At 45.5% G+C, this 21,680-nt stretch overlaps 1 protein-coding gene across 9 annotated transcripts in view; it reads right to left on the bottom strand.

Annotated features, from left to right (window-relative positions):
* HIC2 (HIC ZBTB transcriptional repressor 2) overlaps positions 1–21,165 on the bottom strand; it is a 121,024-nt gene extending 99,859 nt beyond the window's left edge. For 7 of the 9 annotated variants that reach the window (XM_030582556.1, XM_030582557.1, XM_030582558.1 and 4 more), the window contains exon 1: positions 20,755–21,104. The gene's annotated coding sequence lies outside the window, so the exon portion shown is untranslated. Of the gene's footprint in view, positions 1–8,945; positions 9,186–15,380; positions 15,421–20,754 lie in introns of those variants that run through there. The other 2 variants (XR_004002944.1, XM_030582555.1) reach the window with 2 other exon arrangements.
* Between the last annotated feature and the right edge of the window lie 515 nt (positions 21,166–21,680).

Here is a 21,680-nt window from a genome sequence, read left to right as displayed (position 1 = left end):
GCTGAGATTGGGCCTAAGTATTTATTATTTGTCCTACCAAAGCATCTGGGGCCCTTGTCATGGTCCAGGACCCCAGTGTGCTAGGCACTGTACAACCAGAGAACAAAAAGAGGGTCCCGGCCCCCAGGAGCTTACAAGCTAAGGCCATGGCTACACCGGTGCTTTACAGCGCTGCAACTTTCGCACTCAGGGGTGTGAAAAAACACCCCCCTGAGCGCTGCAAGATACAGCGCTGTAAAGCCTCAGTGTAATCAGTGCTGCAGCGCTGGAAGCGCGGCTCCAGCGCTGCAAGCTACACCCGTAAGGGATGTGGTTTACATGCAGCGCTGGGAGAGCTCTCTCCCAGCGCTGGCGCTCCGACCACACTCACACTTCAAAGCGCTGCCGCGGCAGTGCTCCCGCAGCAGCGCTTTGAAATTTCAAGTGTAGCCATACCCTAAGTAACTGCCACAAGATACTGAGCACCTTCAACTGACTGATGTCAGTGGTGTTTGAGGGCATACAGCACGTTACAGGAGCAGGCCCACAGTCCCAGGTTCCCCCAAGAGAGATAATCACTTGGCCCTCAATAGCCCTGAGGAGGCCAGTCCAGGAACACACTGATGGCACCCTGGTGGGTAGGCTGGATGTTTTTAAGAACAAGAACAAACATGAACTGTCCAACTGAAGGCTTCAGTTTAACTACTGGCATCCAGCAAGAAAGAAGCATATGCACCAACATCAAGCGCTCCTGCTTTCCTAATAGGTAAGAAAAGCAGAAGCAGCAAACGGACACCCCTGACCAACTCCATCTGAACAGTGGTCAGGTATTATTACAGCCCAGTGTACATAGAGCAGTTCAAAAACAAACCACCTACAGTCTATAAGCGCAGGCCGGTGCGGCGCACAATGCACTGTGGGTGCCTTACAGATGCAACGCTTCATGGAGTAGTTCAGTATGTATTAGACGGCTGGCTGCCCCGTATAAAGTGCAGCATAAGACCCAATGCAAATCTGAGTGGGGGAGACAAAAGGGGAAGACAGCAGACAGGAATGAGCACAGTGCTCAGAATGGGACGGTACACAGGAGAAAGTAGGGCAGACACGAAGGCAGAGTTGGAAACACAGGAACATGCTTTAGAAGAAAGGCAAAAACTTGACTTTAAAAGATATGGATTAAGGGGGAAGTCACCATGGACATCTGATGGTCAACTGGAATTTAAGAACCGGCATGGTAAAAAAGTTAAGCCATGCGCCAAATTGTTTAATAGAAAAGACAAGTCAACTAAGATGACTGACATAGGAGAACTGGGTTCAGTGGACTGCAAATATTTCACCATTAAAATTCTCCTCCAAACCCACCTTAGTCACTCAAGCATCAGAACTTAAATCCCATCTCCATCCACTACAAAGCTAAGCTAAGCTTTTTATGAATGGGAGAGAAACAAAAAAACCTTATTTCAAAACAGTGCATATGAAACAGCACTATTGTGCTGGTTCAGTCTTGGACAGCATATATATTGACAGAACTGGATCAACAAGGTGGCTGACTTCATCCTGTCAATTCCTAGAACAAAAGAAGGGGTTGGGGGGCGGGGGGGAATACAGAGACTTCTAGGAACCCACTTGCTCAAATCCTCAAGCTGCCTACCACCCAAAACAGAACTAATGTTCATTCCCAAACTATTCTAAAATAAAGTCTGCCACTTGTGTGCAGTTGTCCATTGTAGATTCTGCTTTTGAGAGAGAGATTGTTCACTCAAACAACAGTGAATTAGAAACAATTACTATGAGAGAGAAAAAGTCCATTTTACTAGTTACTGCATATTGAAGAGTTGCTCTTTTATTAGGGACAGCTCCAATTCTGACTACTCTAGTGCCTTGCAGAATCAGGTCCCATTAGAAAGCCATTCTTAAACAAGTAAAGTACCATTTTTTTAAAATGATGTTTTTCATTTGATACACCAAAGTGATAATGTTTGCATTAAAAAAGTTTACAAAGGTGATTGATTAGCAGGAGAATTGCAAGTCAGATAATAAGCTGTCCATTTCCGTGCTTCAAATGAAGGTTTTCTGTTCTCATCAAATGCTTCCTTCACATTATTGTATGCAATGTTGTTGTAGCTGTGTTGGTCCCAGGATATTAAAGAGACAACATGGTTGAGATCTCTTTTACTGGACTAACTTCCACCGGTGAGAGAGACAAGCTTGCAAGCTCTTTAAGTTCGCAAGCTTCTCTCTCTCTCTCAACAGAAGAGATATTATCTTGTCTCTCTTTCACATTAGATCAAGTAAGTGTTGCATGTTCTTGAAATAAACTAGTTTTCAGAGTAAGTCCAAAATAACCTCTGGATCCACTGGCCCATCAGAGAGAAGGATTTTTGATAATTCACTGACTAACAAACCTATTCAGGAGGTTTTAGGGGGGTTTTCTTCTTTTTAAAAATAAAGACAGACAAGAAGGGCCAGAGACTCACTAGGAATCACTCCTGCCAATCTATTTTACATGGAAGGCACTCTGACATGGTGATAATGGGCACTAGGACGAAACCCTGAAATACGTGTCCAGGTGGAAGAGTCATGTCTTATCTCAAACCTCTAAACTGTGGCCTGAGGCCAACTGGTCAAAGAAGAAAATGTGTATAGGGTTAGGACTCAAACATGCCTTCCCTGAACTGTCCCCTGCAAGTTGTAAACTGAAGTGTTTGAGCCAGTCCCATTGCTAGAGAGAGGAGGCAGAGGGTGCCGCTTCTCCAATGGCCCCCACCACTTCCTCGGCAGCCTTATGGAGCAGCTGTACTGTCAAAATGCAATACCCCGCACAGGCAGCTGCCCCTTTCCTGTTAGCTCCCCCGTGCAGCACAGGGGAGGGAGAAGAGTGGTTCTGGCTCTACTATCTGGATAGTTCCCCTCCCTGACAAAGTAGGAGGGTGGGAAGGGTGGGGACTGAAGTAAGAGAAGCCAAGAACCCACACCCAGTGAGGGCTCTCCAATGCTCTGCCCCAGCCTTAATGCGGGTTAAAATGTGCTCCAGGCACATGCCCCTCCTCGCTTCCTGCACTAGACACTATGGCAGCTCCACACCTGTTTGAGGCTCCTTCACATTTTGAGAGAATCTCCAGCAGGAGGCTTCCATTCCCTTTACAGAGCACCGGGAGCAGAATCAGTCCCAAACTATCAGCTGTGACCCAGGGACCGTTTTGAAATAGTATCTTCAGCCTCTAGCCCAAAAGACTGGACTGCACCGAGTGTCAGTTACAAAGTAGGAAAAGTCCACTTGACTTTTGCCTTGGTAGCGTACAAAGCGTTCACATCTGTACCTGTAGTGATTTTTCCAACTGTAATTATCCATTTTACAACTGGAGTAATAATCGCAGAAAATAAATGGTCTTGCTCAAGGTCTTCCAAGGAACCAGTGTGAGAACCAGGCCTTTGCCAAGAGCCCTCTGCATAAGTCTCACACACAAAAAATTCACCAGCAGTTCTCAACGGCTACAGTGTCTCCACTCCTTGGACCTGATTGTGCAAGCCCTTACACCAGCAGAGTCACACTGACTTCCAGAGAAGAGCCCAAACGTTCACAGAGTCTGACCCTAATCAGTTATCTATCTTGCACCTATCTGAGCCTCTGGACTGCAAGCTCGTTAAGCCAGGAAGATGGCCTGGTTTTTGAGTACATTCTATCAGCTGCGAAGTGCTCTACATCCATTTGTGGCACTAAGCCTAATTTTTGGTGCAAAGAGAACTCTACACTCCATCATATGCTCAAAGGGGCTTTTTCCACTGAACATTTAGCTCTGACCAACAACTAGTTTGCACTAATTAACCGATGTCTTTATTTTACTGCAAGAGTTGTGTGTTCATACCATCACTTGTTTAATATTCAAACCCTGGCTTGCAGAAGTATCTGTATGGCACAGCACTGAAGTCAGTGCAATGCCAGGATACCCTTCAGGCCTTGGCATTCCCTCCTTCTGGAAGATTTAAGAGGAGTCGGAACTGAAAGTTTTTCTAGCACAAACATGCCCAATTAGTTTCCAATAATTTAGATTAAATTTAGCAGAGACGGGGTTCTCTCTCCCACTGCCAAAGTATGAGCTCCTGGCCAACACAAATCACTCCACCCCCACCTCCTGAGGCACAGATCAGCGTGGGGGTGGGGCAACAACATGGCATGGCATGTAGCAGTTCGGGGGGGACGGGGGACGACACCGAGAGACTTTCTGAAACTTCCCTTGAATTTCTGCATGCCACAAAGGACAGCTGCTACCTTCTCACTTACAAAAACGTGACCTCAGCCAATCAATCTACAGCCCTAGGGCTGTAAGATACCCTCTTACTCACCACTTTGACTGGCCAAACCTATTGAAATAATGCAGCTTTTCTCTCAACCTCAAAACAGGCATGTGCAATGCTGTTGCTTCAAGAGGTTTTGGAGGAGGGCAGGGAGAGGAGAGAGAGAGGGTGCAGATCAAGCCATTTCAGACAGACAGACAGACACAGCGTGAGTCTATGTACTATCAGTGAGGAGACAAAAGCAAGTCAGCAAATATTTTGAATATCAGAACAACTACACATCAGTAAACTTGCTTGGACTTATCTGGACTCTTGTCTAACCAGTACACTAAGAGCAAGGGAGAACCCCCAAGTCTCTGACACATACTACTGGATGTGCTGGGCAGATTTAGTATACTGCCATCAGAAGAGTCAGGCTCTGCCAAGGATGCAGCTAGTTTCCCTGCCATTAGAGGGGGGAATATCATGGGTGGATTTGGTTTCTCAGGACTGTTGGCTGAGGTTGTGTTTCACAAAACCTTACTCACATATGGTTCAGATACAGATCCCATTCATCTGAATCCCTCAGATTCTGGGAGGGGAAAGGAGGCAGAGAAGATTAAACTGAAACATGTAACCAGTTTGCTCTACATGGGGAGGAAATATGGTTGTGTGGTTAAGACCCTGGGTTCTATTCTTGGCTCTGCCATTGACGCACTGTGTGACCTTGAGAAAAATCACAATTGCCATATTTCTGATCTGGAAATGCAGGCACAGAGGGGTTAGCACCATCAGTCTGACAGTTATGAGGCTTAACGGTTTATAAAGCACTTTGAGATCTTTCGATGGAAATGCTATAAGTATTCTACCACTTCCAACCTGTAACCACCACTCTCTTAATGTAAAGAGCTACTGTATATATTCCTTTTCCCACAGCCTACAGTAGCTGGTCACACCCCTGAAACAGCTTTCCATTCAACAAACTGCTTCCCACTGCAGTAGTAAAAAAAGTTTGAACTTTTTTCTTAACAACCATCTCTCCATGTAGATATGGGCAACTGAACCAGAAGTGTTAAGCCTGTAATAATCAGGCAGTTTTCACCAGAAGAACTTAGACAATGGCAGCAGCTATTACTACTTTCCTTTCATGAAACATGAAGGAAAGCCCACGAGGTCATCTAGCCCATCTTTCAAATATCATGCCTATTATACAGCTGGAGAAACAGAGGCACAGAGGGGTAAGTGACTTTCCCAAAATTATACAGCCAGTCAGTGGCAAAGGAATCATTACACCCATGCCTTTGTTTTAGCCACTAAACCAGGGATTCTCAGACTCTTTCCAAGTTAACAATGAGATCTCCTTGTAGCCTTCCAAGCAGAGACTGCCTTGCCTCTTAACTGGTGACTGAGTAACAGCACTACAGCTGACATTTAATAACTGAAAATTACAAGTGCCAGCACCAAGTGACCAGGCAGCTGTCTACAAACCACTATCAAGTAATCCACAGACCACTGTTTTGGAAATTCTGCATTAGACCATGCTCTTTCCTTTTCAATGAGTCCCACCCATTATAGCAGGCCAGCATTTTCAAACACCTCTGCAAGTTGGATGGATGCAGAGCGCAACACGCATTAAACTGCTCTTCTTGGAGTTCGCTTAAGAATGCTGCCAACTTGTAAACAGCAGAATCAGTTTTGCTGCCAATACAATTTTGACCTAGAGCAAACGGAAGTGCTTTTCCAAGAATCTCTAAGGCTGTTGAGTCACGCAGTACGCTGGCACTGGACCATGTAACCCAAGAGGGGAAAACAAAAACAAGACAAGAAACCACTCCTAGCAGAGGTTAAAGGGGGACAGATGATTGCTTTCAAATTATTCGGGGATATTTCCAGGAAGAAGTAGGTGGTGCAAGAAAGTCTTTCCAAAGAGCTATTCGCCGCAGAGGAACAAAATCTCATTCATATTTTCATCATTGTGGTACGGTTAAGCAAGTAGATTTGATACTCAGGATGGTAAATTTTCATGATATTTTGCAACACTGATTTAATAACCATACAACAGAGCCTAACAAGCACAAAATGCAAGAGGCCTGGATATCAAGTTCTTCTTCACCCACAGCGTGTTTTGCTTAACATAATTGACTTAGCCTTTTAGGATGCATCAATAGGTTAGAGGTTTTTTAAAGATTATTATTTGTATTATGGTGGCTCCTAAAGGCCCCCAACTGAGGTCAGGGTCCCATTGTGAAAAGATATAGTAAAATACAGTCCCTCCTCCAGAGACCTGAGAGCTAAATAGACAAAAGGACAACATCCCCATTTTACAGATGGGGAACTAAGGCAGAGAGAAATTAAGTGACTTGCCCTCGGTTACACTGGGAGTCTGTGGTAGGGCTACAAATCAAACCCAGATCTCTCAAGTCCCAATCAAGACCACCCAGAAAAGGTGACATACAACCCACTGATGCATTCATATGCACCAACTCAGGGCAGAACAAGGTCCCCCCTTTTTAAATGAATAATGTCAGACCATTTATTAAACCAACTCAAGAGTTTTAAGGAGAAGCTTTAGCTTTGGGAAACTTGGGCATAACTGGATTTCAGGTCACAAGTGAAATTACTTTGAAACTCGTCCTAGCAGACATCAGTCTATGAACCTCACAAAGCTACAACACAAATGACAGTCTCCAGCCAAAGGAAACCTTTTCAGGACATCACCCACAGGTCAGGATTGACATGTACGAGCAGAGCTCTGAAAACATGTATGGTGGGGAAGTTAATGGATACATTCTCTGCATCATACAAACATTGGTAGGCATGGTCCCTGCCCCAAAGCACTTACAGATTTTTCTTTGAAAACTAGGTTGTGTCGGGTTAGCAATATCAAACAGTATCAAGAGCTTTCCATCTCCTCTGAAAACAGACAACAGTTGTTTTTTTTCAGAGACTCAGAGTTTAATTCAAAAAAATTCCCCACAAATGCTGCTTTGAACTCTTTATTGTACAAAAGGAAAGTTTTCACAGGGTCACACAAAACTCAGACAGGCCAGTGGCATATTGACAGCTCATGGAAAGACTATAATAAGCATGATGATTTTAGTCTTGTAAGACAGCATCTTCTTGTGGCATAATGAAGACTGGATCCAAGCACAATTAATGTTGCTTTTATTTAAAAAGCTACAAACATACATTTCATGAGTGAGAATTTTCTGCATACCTAAGCAGGTGAAGGCAACCTAGGGGTGAGATGGGCTTGCAAAATGTCAAGCAGCACAGTAAATTCACTTCTGTGATGCAGCATTTCCAATGGCCACCATATCATGCATCACTTTCAAAATCGAGAGTCATAAAAGCAAAGGGAAACAAGGAAAAGTCTATGGCCAACAGAGTTAAGGTCAATAAGGAGTTTTTTTTAAAGTGTGTCAGAAACAAAAAGAATTCAAACAATGGTATTGTCCACTGGTGGAAATGATAGAATTATCAATAATAATGCAGAAAAGGCAGAAGTGTTCAATAAGTATTTCTGTTCTGCATTCCGGGGGGAAAAAAACAAAACCAAAAACAGAGAATGTAGTCATATCATCGGACGACACTCTTTCCATTGCACTAGTATCTCAGGAGGACATTAAACAGCAGCCACTACGGGTACAGAACCCTCTCCTTCACCAACCGAAACTGGTCCAATAAAAGATATTACTTCCCCGACCATGTCTCTCTCATCCTGGGATCCACACAGCTGCAAACAGCAGCTATTAAAGTTAGACATCTTTAAATCAGCAGATTCAGATAATTTACATCTAAGAATTTTAAAAGAGCTAGCTGAGGAGCTTGCTGGACTGTTAATGTTTGATTTTCAGTAAGTTGTAGAATACTGGGGAATTTCAAAAGACTGGAGGAAAGTTAGATTAATTAAAGGGGTGATAATATTGTTAAAAACTTTTTATTGTTGCCCTAACTCATCCTCTGGCTGACAGAGGTAGAAAGCATTGCACTTTAACAGACTGGCAGATCCAACTGTAGGACTGGGGCCATAGAGCATAAGCTCTTTCAGACAAGGTCTACCTGCCCTATAGTGCTGCTATTTGGCCAGGTGTCCTATCAATGCTCCCTGCCTCACTTTCCCCAAGTGGGCTATCAGTAAGTTAAATGAGGCTTTATTTAGGGAATGGCATCCTTCTGAGGGGTCTAATTTATTGGATTTGTGGAAAACAGAGCCCATCAAATTAAACTGATTTTTTTTAAATGAGATTACAAGTTTGGTTGATAAAGGTAATAGTGTTGATGTAATATAATTAGACTTCTTTAACACATTGGGTATAGCACAACATTTTGATTAAAAACTAGAAAGATATAAAATTAACATGGCACATGTTAAATAGATTAAAATAACTAAACAGGGAATCACCACTGAGGAGCTGCTTCTGGAGATTTCCCCAGTGAGCAGGACTTGGCCCTCATCTGTGTAATATTTTTAATGAGTGACCTGGAAGAAAATAAAATCATCACTGATAAAGTTTAAAGATACTATAAAAATTAGGGGAGTGGTAAATAATGAAGAGGACAGGTCACTGACAGAGCGATCTGCTTCGCTTGGTAAACTGGGTGCACCAAACTATGTATTTTAATATGGCTACCATGTAAAAAGTATGTATCTATGCAAGTATGTAACAAAGAACATAGGCCATACTTACAAGATGGGAAACTCTCTCCAGGGAAGCAGTCACTCAGAATAAGATGTGGAGGGACATGGTGCATAATCAGCTGAACATGAGTTCCCAGTGCAATGCTGTGACCAAAAGGGCTAATGAAATTCATGGATACATAAGAACCTTGAGTGGGAGCAGAGAGGTTTTCACCTTTGTATTTGGCACTGGTGCAACCACTGGTAGAATACTGTGTCCAGTTCTGGTGTCCAGAATTCAAGGAGGATGTTGATAAATTGGAGAGGGTCCCAGGAAGAGCTATGAGGATGATTAAAGTATTAGAAAACATGCTTTATAGTGACAGATTGAGCTCCTTGAGTCTACTTAGCTAAACAAAGAGGGAGTTAATAGGTGACTTGATTACAGTCTACAAGTACTGTATGTACATAGAGAACAAATATTTAATAATGGGCTCTTCAATCTAGCAGAGGAAGGTGTAACACAACCCAATGCTGGAAGCTGAAGCTAGACTAATTCAGATTGTTAATAAGACACTTTTTTTTTTAAATCAATGAGGATAATTAACCATTGGAACAATTTACCAAGGTTTGTGGTGGATTCTCCACCATGGACAACTTTTAAATCAAGATTGGATGTTTTTCTAAAACATCTGCTCTAGGAATTATTTTGGGGAAGTTCTATGGCCTGTGTTCTACACAAGGTCAGACAAGATGACCACAATGGTCTCTTCTGGCCTTGGAATATAAGAAGAGCTGCTTTGGTTTGATAAGTTCATGTATTATTGAAAGTTACCCCTTCTCCCTTTACCCAAGAGGCTGAAGGACAGATAATGCCTCAGGCCAGCCTGTTAAAGTGCAATGCTTTCTACCTCTCTCAGCCAGAGGATGAGTTAGGGCAACAATGAAAAGTTTTTAAAACTTAGCCCTACCAGACGACACCTGCTTTAGCTAATGGGTAGAGTCATACCTCGCTCTTGGACAGCACTATCAATATATCGCAAAGCTTTCTGTAAAGGAAGGAAAAGGCAAATAATGATGCATCCCAGTTTTGGGTCCAGTGGTATTAGGAAAATAATCCACTAATGACAATGGTTTTCAGAAGTGGACTTCCTGCTTTTCTGTAAACAGTTTTCGACGCCAGCTGAATTGCCAGAGTAGTGAGACAGAACTCATCAGTATCTCCATCATGCTGACTGTTGAGCCTGGTAGAACATCAACTCTGTAACAGAAAGCATGATGGAGATGAACAGTTTGTTCCGTCTATGCTAGCAACAGAAACCCTTTCAGCATTGGCTGAAGCGGCCCCATTTCTGACTACCATTTTCTACAGCCGGTCTGTTCACTAGCAGAAACAGGGCCTTCGGCTCTCAGGTTACAATTTTAGTTATTATGTAAGTGCAGCCTTGTCCCTTCAAGTCCTGCAACATGCACATCAGGCAACTTGAAATGAAAGAGGTGGAGGCTTAGGTAAGTCAGATTCCCCACGGCTTTCCAAACCTCTTCAATAACTCAGATCTGCAAGTAAAGCCCTTGTTTGGGATCAGCAATTACCAGGATCACTCTCCACCCCTTCATCCTTAAACAATACGGGCTCTAGGAAGGCACGAGGGTTGTCATTTCAATAATGCAAAACCCTGTTGCTTGCACTCCAGAACAGCTGACTTCAAGTGCATAGTAGGCTGTGCTCATTAAACAAAATAGGAAATCTGATATATAGAAAGAAAACACTGGGGATTAATCCTGGATTGCAGTTCGTGGCCAACACTGGGCCTTCATCCAAACACCGATGACAAGGAGTGAAGTTTTCTCCCACCTGTCACTTAAAGCAGGTACAATTATTGCAATGTTGTAGTCTCTCTCCTACAGCTATTGTAACCATCACTTTTACGTAAGTTTCACATTCATGATAACCTCATTATTCTGTTTCTTTCTTGTTTTGCCAACAACCAGCGATGGAGGGTGAATTTTCCTTCCATAAAATTGCAAATAAAGAAAAAGTGATTAACTTTTACAAATTTTGATAGCTAGCTTCTAATGCACACATTCTTCAGGGAAAATATTCTGGTCTTCAAATTGGCATTCTGATGGAAGTTTGATGGGCCAATTTAACAGGAAAATGCAACTTGAAAGAATATTTTGAGGCAGATTTTGAACTACTCCAGGCAGAGGAAAAAATAATTACATGTACCATTGCGCCAGCTTAAAATAGTTGCTTTAGCACCAAAGCTGCACACAGGAGACAAATCTCCACTGCAATGCACTATCCCTGCCATGGAGAGTGTAGTGTAAACTCACTCAAGCAGCCTCAGTGATACAGTCGGTCATTTTCAATCACAGCCAACCCAACATGGAAGGTTTTTTAATTTAATTTATTTATTAAATATTCTTCTGCTTGTGGTTGGGTCGGGACTAGTGTTGTAAGCAATTCCACAGCTGAGCCCTGTTAATTTTTCTCCAGGCCCAGCAGGGTAGGCTTGTCCACTGATGCTGAAATGGTCTCCCTTCTCACTGAGCTTTGCCTGTCACAGAACAGCCTATGTAATGGCTGCATTGCAAATGCAATTCCATTTTCTCCCATTCCAAGACTGTATCTGCTGCTGTGTTGAAACCCAGTGAATCACTTTGTGGCAAGTATTGTTGACTGCCATTAAATCACAAGATGCAGCAGCAGCTTTAGGGTACAATGAATCGGTAAGTCCAATTTCACTAGTGGACCAAAAGTTTAGTGTCCTAAGATGGGGAAACTGAAAACTATCTTTCTAGCAATACCAAGACCTGCTATCTATCAAGCCATGATACAGCCATCAAACTGAATGGCAGTGCAAAACACCATAATCAATGCAAATAGGAATTCTGATTCTAAAGCAACTATGCATCCACTAAAAAGCATTATCGTAGAATTATAGAATATCAGGGTTGGAAGGGACCTTGGGAGGTCATCTAGTCCAACCCGCTGCTCAAAGAAGGACCAATCCTTAACTAAATCATCCCAGGCAGGGCTTTGTCAAGCCTGACCTTAAAAACCTCTAAGGAAGGAGATTCCACCACCTCCCTAGGTAACCCATTCCAGTGCTTCACCACCCTCCTAGTGAAAAAGTTTTTCCTAATATCCAACCTAAACCTCCCCCACTGCAACTTGAGACTATTACTCCTTGTTCTCTCATCTGGAACCACCGAGAACAGTCTAGATCCATCCTCTTTAGAACCCCCTTTCAGGTAGTTGAAAGCAGCTATCAAATCCCCCCTCATTCTTCTCTTCTGCAGACTAAACAATCCCAGTTCCCTTAGCCTCGCCTTATAAAAATGATTAGGGGGCTGGAGCACATGATTTGCTGCCTTCTGGTGGACTCTTTTCCAATTTTTCCCCCATCCTTCTTGTAGTGTGGGGCCCAAAACTGGACACAGTACTCCAGATGAGGCCTCACCAATGTTGAATAGAGGGAAATGATCACATCCCTCGATCTGCTGGCAATGCCCCTACTTACAGCCCAAAATGCCATTAGCCTTCTTGGCAACAAGGGCACACTGTTTACTCATATCCAGCTTCTCGTCCACTGTAACCCCTAGCTCCTTTTCTGCAGAACTGCTTCCTAGCCATTCGGTCCCTAGTCTGTAACAGTGCATGGGATTCTTCCGTCCTAAGTGCAGGACTCTGCACTTGTCCTTGTTGAACCTCATCAGGTTTCTTTTGGCCCAGTCCTCTAATTTGTCTAGGTCCCTCTGTATCCTATCCCTACCCTCCAGCATATCTACCACTCCTCCCAGTTTAGTGTCATCTGCAAACTTGCTGAGGGTACAATCCACGTCATCCTCCAGATCATTAACAAAGATATTGAACAAAACCAGCCCCAGGACCGATCTTTAGGGCACTCCGCTTGATACCGGCCACCAACTAGACATGGAGCCATTGATCACTACTCACTGAGCCTGACAAGCTAGCCATCTTTCTATCCACTTTATAGTCCATTCATCCAGCCCACACTTCTTTAACTTGTTGGCAAGAATACTGTGGGAGACCGTATCAAAAGCTTTGCTAAAGTCAAGGAATAACACATCCACTGCTTTCCCCTCATCCACAGAGCCAGTTATCTCATCACAAAAGGCAATCAGGTTAGTCAGGCATGACTTGCCCTTGGTGAATCTATGCTGACCGTTCCTGATCACTTTCCTCATCTCTAAGGGTATGTCTACACTACAGGATTATACTGATTTTACAGAAACTGGTTTTTAAAAACAGATTGTATAAAGTCGAGTGCACGCGGCCACACTAAGCACATTAATTTGGCAGTGTGCATCCATGTACCGAGGCTGGTGTCGATTTCCGGAGCGTTGCACTGGGGGTAGCTATCCCATAGTTCCCGCAGTCTCCCCCGCCCCTTGGAATTCTGGGTTGAGATCCCAGTGCCTGATGGGGCAAAAAACATTGTCGCGGGTGGGTTCTGGGTACAGACTCACCCCTCCCTCCATGAAAGCAGCAGACAACTGTTTCGTGCCTTTTTTCCTGGGTGAACTGTGCAAATGCCATAGCACAGCAAGCATGGACCCTGCTGAGCTCAAGATAGCAATCATGGACGTTGTAAACACCTTGCACAGTCTATGCTGAACCAGCACCTGCAAAACCAGGCGAGGAGGCGGTGGCTACAGCAGCGTGGCGACGAGAGTGATGAGGACATGGACACAGAATTCTCTCAAACGGTGGACCCCCGCGCTTTGGAGATCCTGCTGGTAATGGGGCAGGGTCTAGCCACTGAACGCCGATTTTAGGCCTGGGAAACAAGCACAGACTGGTGGGACCACATAGGTTTGCGACGATTCCCAATGGCTGCAAAACTTTCGCATGCGTAAAGGCACTTTCATGGAACTTTGTGACTTGCTTTCCCCTGCCCTGAAACGCCATAATACCAAGATGAGAGCAGCCCTCACAGGTGAGAAGCGAGTGGCAATAGCCCTCTGGAAGCTTGCAAGGCCAGACAGCTACCGGTCAGTTGGGAATCAATTCGGAGTGGGAAAATCTACTGTGGGGGCTGCTGTGATGCAAGTAGCCAAAGCAATCATTCAGATGCTGCTACGAAAGGTGGTGACTCTGGGAAACGTGCACGCCATAGTGGATGGCTTTGCTGCAATGGGATTCCCTAACTGTGGTGGGGCGATAGATGGAACCCATATCCCTATCTTGGCACTGGAGCACCAGGACACCCAGTACGTAAACCGCAAGGGGTACTTTTCAATGGTGCTGCAAGCACTGGTGGATCACAAGGGACGTTTCACCAACATCCACGTGGGATGGCCGGGAAGGGTTCATGACGCTCGCGTCTTCAGGAACACTACTCTGTTTAAAACGGCTGCAGCAAGGGAATCACTTCCCAAACCAGAAAACAACAGTTGGGGATGTTGAAATGCCCGTCATTATCCTGGGGGACCCAGCCTACCCCTTGATGCCATGGCTCATGAAGCCATACACAGGCAGCCTGGACAGTAGTCAGGAGTTGTTCGACTAAGGCTGAGCAAGTGCAGGATGGTGGTAGAATGTGCATTTGGCTGTTTAAAGGCGCGTTGGCGCACATTACTGACTCGCTCAGACCTCAGCCAAACCAATGTCCCCTTTGTTATTGCTGCTTGCTGTGTGCTCCACAATCTCTGAGAGAGTAAGGGGGAGACCTTTATGGCGGGGTGGGAGGCTGAGGCAAATCACCTGGCCACTAATTATGCGCAGCCAGACACCAGGGCGATTAGTAGAGCACACCAGGAAGCGCTGCACATTAGAGAAGCTTTGAAAATGAGTTTCATCACAGGCCAGGGTACGGTGTGACTGCTGTGTTTGTTTCCTCTTGATGAACCCTCCCCTCCTCGATTGACTCATTCCCTGTAAAAAACCCACCCTCCCCGATTACAGCTTGCTTAAGGAAATAGTCACTATCGTTTAAAAATCATGTATTTTTTATTATGAAAAGAGAGAGAGAATTGACAAGGCAGCCCGGGTGTGGTTTGGGAGGAGGATAGGAGGGAAGGAAAGGCCACTAAAAAAAATTTCAAAGTAATGACAGCCTTTTGGTTGGGCTGTCCACGGGGGTGGAGTAGGCGGGTGCACAGAGCCACCCCCCACGCGTTCTTACACGTCTGGGTGAGGAGGATGTGGAACATGGTGAGTGGTGAGGGTGGTTATACAGGGGCTGCAGCAGCACTCTGTGATCCTGCTGCTGTTCCTGAAGCTCCACCAGACGTCGGAGGATGTCAGTTTGATCATGCAGCAGCCCTAGAGTTGCATCCCACCACCGCTGATCTTCCTGCCGCCACCTCTGGTCTCGAGCGTCCCTCCTCTCCTCACATTCACTGGCATCTTTCCTGTAATTTGATACCACGTCCTTCCACTCATTCAGATGAGCTCTTTCATTGCGGGTCACTTCCATGATTTCCGAGAACATTTCATCTCGCGCCTTTTTTTCCCTGCCGCCTTATCTGAGAGAGCCTTCGGGATGGATTAGGGAGGCTTGAAAAATGTGCAGCTGCATGAGGGAGGGGAAAAAGGGAGAGAAGTATTTAAAAAGATACATTTTACAGAACAATGCTTATACTCTTTCACAGTGAACAACGCTATTCACCTTACATAGCACATGTGATATGACTACAAGGTCGCATTTTGCATCTTAATATCGAGTGCCTGCGGCTCTGGTGTTAGAGATCTCATAGACGCAGGTCTGGGCAGCAGAATTCGGCTTGCATGCAGCCATGGTAAGCCATTGTCTTCCGCAGCCTTTATATATCCAGCGCCTTCCTTTACCAAATACCAAGCAAAGCTCGTTCAGTGCTGCTTCTTTCCTGTTAACATGCAGCAGCAGAAACCACCACCCCACATCCAATTCTCTGGGATGATTGCTTTACCGCCCCCTTCCCACCCCACCACATGGCTGGTAGCAGGGAAGATCCCTGCTAGCCAAACATGAAAAAGCTCAGCGCCAATCACCCGCCCTCCTTCCCCCTGCTTGGCTACCTGCAAGGAAGGATTTCTTTTAAGCAACAGGCAAACAGCCCAGTAGGAATGGCCATCTCTGTCCCCTTAATTAAATTCCAGAATTTCAACCAGGTTACCATGGATGATATCACTCTCTTGAGGATAACACAGCGAGATAAAGAACGGATGTTGCTTGAATACCAGCAAACACCGGGACCATACGCAGCTAGGCTTTGTCATGCAATGATACCAGATTACTTGCTACATGCATGGCGTGGTCAAGTGTCCGACCATGGAGGAGGGAATAAGGCTGCCTTGCCCAGAAACCCTCTGCAAAGGCTTTCGGAGTACCTCCAGGAGAGCTTCATGGAGACGTCCCTGGAGGATTTCCGCTCCATCCCCAGACATGTTAACAGACTTTTCCAGTAACTGTACTGGCTGCGAATGCATCCCAAGTCCTCAGGGCAAATTAGTCATTAAAAAATGTTTGCTTTTAAACCATGTTTTATATTTACAAAGTTACACTCACCAGAGGTCCCTTCCATGGCTTCATTGTGTGGGATAGTGGCTTGGGAGGGCTGGGAGGGTAATTCCGTCAGGGTGAGAAAAAGCTCCTGGCTCTTGGGGAGAACGGAGTGCTGTGTGCTCTCTGCAAGCTCGTCCTCCTCATCTTCCCCGTCCGCAGAATCCTCAGCCATGGCTGAGATTACCACCCCCACCTCGGAATCCACGGACAGGGGTGGGGTAGTGGTGGCGGATCCCCCGAGAACTGCATGCAGCTCAGCATAGAAGCAGCATGTTTTCAGCCCTGCCCCAGACCTCCCGTTTGCTTCTTCAGTTTTCTGGTAGGCTTGTCTGAGCACCTTAACTTTCACACGGCACTGTACTGAGTCCATGCTGTGGCCTCTCTGAATCATGGCCTTGGAAATTTTATCAAATGTTTTTTCATTTCATCTTTTGGAATGGAGTTCTGTTAGCATGGAATCCTCTCCCCATACAGTGATCAGATCCAGTACCTCCCGTGCGGTCCATGCTGGAGCTTTTTTTCAATTCGCACGAGACTGCATTGTTACCTGTGCTGATGAGCTCTTTATGCTGGCCAAACAGGAAATGAAATTCAAAAGTTCGCGGGGCTTTTCCTGTCTATCTGGCCAGTGCATCCGAGTTCAGATGGCTTAACAGAGCGGTCACAATGGTGCACTGTGGGATACCACCCGGAGGCCAATACCATCAAATTGTGGCCACGCTAACCCTAATCCGACATGGTAATACCGATTTCAGCGCTATGCCCCTCGTCGAGGAGGAGTACAGAAATCGGTTTTAAGAGCCCTTTATATCAATATAAAGGGCTTCATTGTGTGGATGGGTGCAGGGTTAAATTGGTTTAACTCTGCTAAATTTGGTATAAACGCGCAGTGTAGACCAGACCTTTGTGCTTCAGAATTGATTCCTTGAGGACCTGCTCCAAGATTCTTCCATTTTTTATCATCATATTTCTCTATACCTATTAGCCAGGACTGTAGGTGGGAATTAAAACAGAGCTATACATTCCATTTTCTCCAAGGTCATAAGAATTAGTAATATGCAATTTAGGTTTATCACTACAAGCTTTAAAAATGCTGAAATTTAAGAACTCACAGCAACATCCTCTAGTCAAAATTTGGATATTCAAATCTGATCAGTATTTTTGGATTGCAGGGGCTGTTTGGGAGGGAGGGGGCAGAGATTTTCAATCCATTCCACACCAAAACAGACTAGCAATTTTAATAAAAAGGGACCATGATGCTAATCAAAGTAAATTGTGCCATACAACCTCCAGGACTGATGCCTGCTCACCCCCTTTATCCTTTCACATTGGCCTCTGCCAAACAATTCAGTACTGCTACTACAACACACCACGTGATAAAAAGTGCTTCAAGCATCTTATGATATTTATTACTATCTACACGTCTATAAGTCATTTTGCACAGCAACGTATGTGGATACTAACATGAGTTATTGCATTAAAGATGTAAATCTCTCCCGGATCTTTGGCAAGAGAGTTGTTTTTAAAAATGTGAGAGAGATGCTTTTGTATTTTTCTTCATTTCACTCAGGAGAGAAAGAGAGAGAGAGAGAGAAACTAAGAGAACACGTGCTACAGGTTCACACTCACCACTTACTCCCTTTTGCATCCTACCACATTTAGATCAAGCAATTTATTTTAGACCCCAGAGAACAAGGCAATCGTGATTGGTGTCTTTTCCCCACGTTTGAATGAAAAGTAACAAATGTAAGCAGCAGATTATTCTTATTGCTGACCTCCCTTATAACTAAAATGATATGCCAGTAGCAGGTCGCAAGTTTGAGGGCGGATGAGAGTTGTTTCTTTTCTTTCTTTTTAATAAACATAACAACAAAGGGCAGCCAGATTTGACCTAATGGGTCAACCATCAAGAGTTAAACTGATTTAAATAATTAGACCTCGAATGTCAGGCACCACCACAAATAATTGCTCCTAATGCTTTTAGGATTAGATTGCTAATGAAAAGGCACACAAAAAAGAGGCCACTTGCAGTTGTGGAAATAAGTCAATTTTCCTTTCATATGTCATTTTCTCCATGCAGAGCTACTGTGATATGATCCTAAGGAGCCATTTATGGTTCTCTCTGCAGAACTGCTGCAGCATAAGCAATAGCTTTAAATCACACAAAATTCTGACTGTACTATTTATATGTACAGTGCATTTATTAAACATGAAAATTAAATATTTGTTCAAAGTTCAGGATGTTTTTCCAGTGAAAACAATTGTTAGGAGTAGCATATTGTTTTCTCCTGTAGTCGGTGTATAAATTCAACCAGATTAGTCAAATTCAAACAGCATTTTGCAGTATTTTAAGCTTCCTTCAAAACAAAAGATAACAGTAGTTTTGTAACAAATTACATTCGTATTGGTTTTTGGCTTCTTGCATGAATATATTCCATAATTAAGTAGTATCCAGTGGGATTTGAGTAGCCCTCTGGTACATACTTGGTTTCATATATAATTCATTCATTTTATGTAGAGCTATACACCCTTACACTCACAGACACTGAATGCGAAGTTACAGCTTCCTCAGTAACAAGAGGTAGCTGTTTTGTTGTGTTTCTAAATTGCAAGTTTTCCTAACAAAGTTTGCAGAAGTTCTCAAATGCCAGAGTATATTATAATTTACACAAAAGACTCGAAGCTGCGCCTAAATAAAAGGCTCTCTGCTTGCATTAGTGACGAACGACTAGCTACACTCTATGCACTGTATCCAGCCCTGCTGTAAAATGACCAAATAAGAGCGCCCAGCTGGCAGCACTGATAAAGGGATAAACAGACATGCTGGAAAACCCTCCGCCCCGCACTAAGATGCCCACTTCTACGTGGGACAAGTTCAAACAGAAGTAAATTATTGACTTCTCCCCTGTAGCACCGGTCACTAGCAGCTCAGACTGGGTGTTTGCAACCCGCCCCGAACTGCAGCGAACGTAATGGGCGCCTTACTCCTAGAGCTCGCCCCGCAGCAGCTGCCAAGCGTGGTCATTTCCCAGGCGCGAGAGGTTTTCATTCAGCATTCGGCTGGGGGAACAGATTTACTCACACTTTTTACAATTCTTATTGAGCTGGGAAGAGGGAGCCCACGTAAGCCTCGGAGCCCCCATTGAGAAAAAGAAGAGTTCACGGCTTATATGGGGATCCCACCGGGTCTTGCTTTGTAACGGGGGAGGGGGAGAAATACAGCTGAAGGGGGGCAGAAGCCCCACTCCGTGGAATATAAAATGTTACGTTCCGGTCTGATTTAACAGCAGCTTGGCCAGGCTTTAAATCTTTCCCTCAGGTAGCTCGGGGACTAAATGGATGGGGGGGGGCATGCACAGAAAAGCCGGGTCCTAGCGAGCCCCAAACAGTGGGGCTGCGTAGTATTCTCTGCTCCGTCCATTGCATTGGAGACGGTGCAGTCGGTAACAAAAGCCAGAGACACCCCCCCATACACACACAGAGACACATAGCGGCGGCGGCTCCGTCCCTCCTTGATCTCAGGGCGGTGGTGAGGAGGGTCTGGGGCGAAAGTTCAATGCGATCCCACTGAGCGGTGGGGTGCCTGTTTGGGGGAAAGGGTCAGCCTCAGGGGTAGGGAACTGGCCTCGGGCTCCAGGGAGCGGCGGGGAAGAACCACCGCGGCCGGCGATTGCCACCCGCGTCTCGATCTCCCTCCTTAGCGCTCCTCCGGGATCGGGGGGTGGAAATAGGTGGACCGTCGGGAGGGGGGTATTCACGGGACCCCCCCAGCACAATACAGGCAAAGACAAAACACGCCTCCCACCCCAATGCACGGCCCCCCCCCCTGCCCGAGAATGGCTCAATCGCTATCTCCAAGCAGGGGGCGGGGAGGGGGTTAGGGCAGCCAGCGACTCCGGGGGCTGTTGGGTCCCCCCCGGGCTCCTCCAGGCAGCAGCTGCCGCAAGCTTCCCAGTGCCCCCTCCCCCCGAGCGCCAGGCATCGAGCAAAAGGGGCAGAGCAACGGGGGTGTGTGTGCAAAAAGTTTCCAGCCGCTGCGACCGAATAGCAACGATTTACCATCCAAAGACCCATCCAAATTCACCCCCTTCCCCAGCCCCTTCCCATGCAGCAGGGGCAGCACATGGGGGGAGAGAGCAGCGGCTGCCGGACTCGGGCACTGCAAGGCAGGAGACACCCCCCACTCCCTGTGCGTGGGCCCCCCTTTCACCCATGCAGTGGGCACATAAAGAGCAGGGGGCAGCAGGGCTGGGCGGAGAGCCCTGGGCAGCAGCAGCAGCTGGGCTGGAGTCTGCCGCGTCCGGCCCCCGAACTGGGAGACCCGCGAGTCCCGGACCCTCCGCGGCGACTTTGTCTCGTTACCTTTTTGTATTGTTATTGCATCGGTAGCCCAGCTTTGCTCCCCCTTCCCCTTCGGCTCTCGGGCTATACCAGCCTGTTCCTCATCTCACAGCCTTCCTCCCAGCGCCATCTTGCAAGCTTGTGACGTTGGGAGCTACTCACCCCTGACCCACATTTGAATAGAAGCCAAAATGAAAAAAAAGGGGGGGGAGAAAAGGAGGAGAGGGAGGAAGAGAGAGGGAGAGGGGGAAGAACAAAAAGGAAGAAAAGGAGAGAGAGAAAGGCAACAGCTAAGCAAGTGCTGCGCCAATAACACATCAGCTCCTGCCCTCTTGCCAGCTAGCTTAGTAATAAGCAATTTCCTGCTTTTGCAATAAATGTTGCAGCAGCGGAGCTGGGAGAGAGGGACAGAGAGCTTTGTAATTCCCATTAAAGGACGCAGGCTTCCCCCACCCTCCTCCCCTACCACCCACACCTCCGAATTCAACCCCGCAATCCTATCACTCGGTTATGGCAATCTAAATATTGCTACCCACGCTCCGCTTTTCAGTAATTAAAAAGGCATTTGTGAAGACTATTTTTTCTCTCCTACTGAGATCTAGACTGTGTCTGTAAAAGAACGATAGGGAATATAACCTGTACATGTGTTGAGATTTTCTTTTTAAAATATTAGTTTCATGCTGTATGCAAAACCGGAAAAATGTACAATGCAATCTGTATGTTATTAGTTTATTACCATTATTAGGTAAGCACCGCCAGTGTGTTCTGTATCATATAAGACACAAATAGAGACAGAGCCCTTGCCCCAAGGAGTCAACAGGAATTTAAGATTTATTTGATTTATTGGAACTATATTGGAGGGGGAAGTTGTTTGGGATTTACATCCTCAGTTCTGCAATCACTTACACCTGTTTAATTTTAAGCACAAGAGTAATTCCCTTGAACAA

The sequence above is a fragment of the Gopherus evgoodei genome, chromosome 13 (genome assembly GCF_007399415.2).
Source record: "Gopherus evgoodei ecotype Sinaloan lineage chromosome 13, rGopEvg1_v1.p, whole genome shotgun sequence".
Classification (NCBI taxonomy): domain Eukaryota; kingdom Metazoa; phylum Chordata; order Testudines; family Testudinidae; genus Gopherus; species Gopherus evgoodei.
The sequence above is the reverse complement of the archived record's forward strand: the minus strand, read 5'-3'. Positions and strand labels throughout refer to the sequence as shown.